The sequence below is a fragment of the Penaeus japonicus genome, unplaced genomic scaffold, assembly GCF_977035675.1.
Source record: "Penaeus japonicus unplaced genomic scaffold, GWHDUDI00000001_assembly GWHDUDI00000001, whole genome shotgun sequence".
NCBI classification, from domain to species: Eukaryota; Metazoa; Arthropoda; class Malacostraca; order Decapoda; family Penaeidae; genus Penaeus; species Penaeus japonicus.
This window is the reverse complement of record NW_028234403.1, coordinates 47,670,840-47,673,339: the sequence shown is the minus strand read 5'-3', so window position 1 is coordinate 47,673,339 and position 2,500 is coordinate 47,670,840. Positions and strand designations below refer to the sequence as shown.

The 2,500-nt window shown below is 39.8% G+C and overlaps 1 protein-coding gene across 1 annotated transcript in view; it reads left to right on the top strand.

Annotated features, from left to right (window-relative positions):
• Positions 1-1,634: 1,634 nt before the first annotated feature.
• The window catches only part of LOC122248765 (teneurin-m), a gene marked incomplete in the record, with an annotated part of 310,602 nt that continues 309,736 nt past the window's right edge, over positions 1,635-2,500 (top strand). The window contains 1 exon segment of the mRNA XM_086541859.1: positions 1,635-2,226.

The window sequence follows — 2,500 nt, the reverse complement described above, 5'->3', positions numbered from 1 at the left end:
ATGATCATGATTATGATAATGATAATATCAATTATGATAATAAAATGATAATGATAATAATGATGATAGTGATGATAATCTCTATATCTCTACCTTTTGTTCACCAACTTACTATTTTTTTCCAACCTTACTATTGAAGATATCTAAAGATACAACTATACAGTCGTATACAGATCCTTCTTTTGTGGTGATGGTGACCGCCTTCTTAGTCAGAAAACACAAACTGGCAACTGTGTCTGTGCTGTTGCCACTCCTTGCGTCAGCTGTTTCAACGTTCTTGTTATTATTGGTATATTTGAGTGAATCTTCCTGGGACCATTCAGTGTTCTTGATAATTCTATTGCTACCGTTATTCGTGTGTTCATCATGGTCATTAATAACTTTGATTGTGAACAGTATCATAACTGTCGTTAATATTGTACACTATTGTTTTGACTCTTATCATTATTAGTATCATATTGATTATTGTTATCATTATCGCTACAATTGTCATAAAAAAATATCGCTATGAAATTAGTTATTTTCGTTCATTTTAGTATTAATAGTAGTTTCGATATTATTCTTATAATTTTTCAAGATCATTAACATTATTATTATTATTTATGGCTCTTGTGTTGTTCTCAGTATCTCTTTTATTAGTATTATTTTTATTTTTTTTATTACAATTGTCTTTGTTATTCTCTTCATTATCATCATTATCGTAGTGTATATTAGGTATACTCCTATTACCATTACTTTCGTAATCATAAGTAAACATCATCAACATCAACATCAATATCATCAACATCAACATCAACATCATCATCATCATTACCGTTCCCATGCTCATTGATATCATTAGCACAATTAACATCCTTATTTTCATCATGATCATTACCTTCAATCTCATTCTATTTATCATCATCGTCAACAAGGAAAGTAACAAAAACACGAAGGGAGGTAACAACAGCATATGGACTGAAATCAAACAAAAAATAAACAAATAAACAGAAGAAAAAATATAGCCCAGAGAAAATATTTACGCTATGACAAATGACACTGTTCATTGGAGCGTGAAAATGACACATGACACAAAAAGAGAGAACATAAAAACAGGACATAAAAAGGCGTAAACAGTAATAGTAGATGAGGAGAAGTAAACAGAAGCGGTGGTGTTGTGAGGGGAGGGACAAGGCAGGTGGCGGAGGTAGGCACTGTGGTAGACATCATGTTAATGGACATATGTGTTGGTGGTGGTGGGGGGGAAGGGGGTGGTGGAGAGGTGGAAAAGAGGAAGGGGCGAGAAGAAGAGGGAGGGGGGGTTGAATGAATGGGAGAGGGAAAGAGAAGGAGGAGAAGGTGAAGAAGGCTGATGGAGAGTGAAGGAGAACGAGCGGACACGGCGAAGGAGGAGAAAGAAACGTCAGTGGAATAGTAAGACAAAGAGAATATAAATGCGTATGCTATTGAATTAATTATAATGAAATAGAATAAAACAAATCTGTAAATATGAGTATAAACCATAAAGAGTAGAAAGGCGGCGAGGAAAACAAGGAGGGAGGGAGGGAGAGAGGGTGGGAGGGAGGGAAGGAGGGAGGGAGGAGGAGGAGGAAGAGGAGGAGGAGGACAGAGCGGCGCAGTCTCCACAAGTGAGGGCTGGCGAGGGAGAGAGGGAGGTGGGTGAAGCTACGGGTGCGCAAGTCAGTCAGTACCCCACACACACTGCTAGTATGGACTTGCTCGTCCGTCCTAACACCTCGCTGTCTCGCTCTCTACTGGCCTAGCAGCTCCTCGCTCCTCCAGTTCTCCTGTTGCGCTCAAGCTCACGCTCACCCTCTCTCCTTCAGCACAAGAGCTCGCTTCTTCAAGCCGGTCCATACGACCCGTGTGCTGGAGGAATGACGACCATTCGTGACTTGTGATCGGTGGTGGAGTAGCGAAAAAGGCAAATTTTTCTTAACACAGCCTCGTTTGAGGAGGGTAGTTGTACTGGGTGTGTGCGTGTATCAGGTGTTAGTATAGCCTCCCTTCTGCCCTCTCTCATCCAGTCCCTCTCAGGTGCAACGAGATTAAGTGTTGAGGCTAAGAAGTAGTGACTGGAACTTCACAAGTATAGAAAGCTTAATGTGATGATGACAAAACCCTGAGGGAATTATGCCAACCGATGGCTCCTCTGGAATCATAACCCGACATGACCTAAGACGTGTCACAGCCGCCGTTAGAGACATCGTCGCTGAGCCGTGACAGGTGAGTACCCAGGTCGTAACAGGTTCTGTGTGACCTTGTATGGTTCATGGTGTCAGGCCAGGACTTTAAAAACTCTGTATTCATGTTATAGATATATAAGAATTTGTGTGTTTATATGTATGTTATGTTTTTTTAAGTAGTTTTACTCCATTGTAATACATTTTTTCCCGTTTTCGTGGTAGTATTTCAAAATTATGAAATATTGTGATCCAAAATGGGATATGATTTGTTTACAAACGTTAAAACTAAAACATGTCTCATATCAACGCGGTAT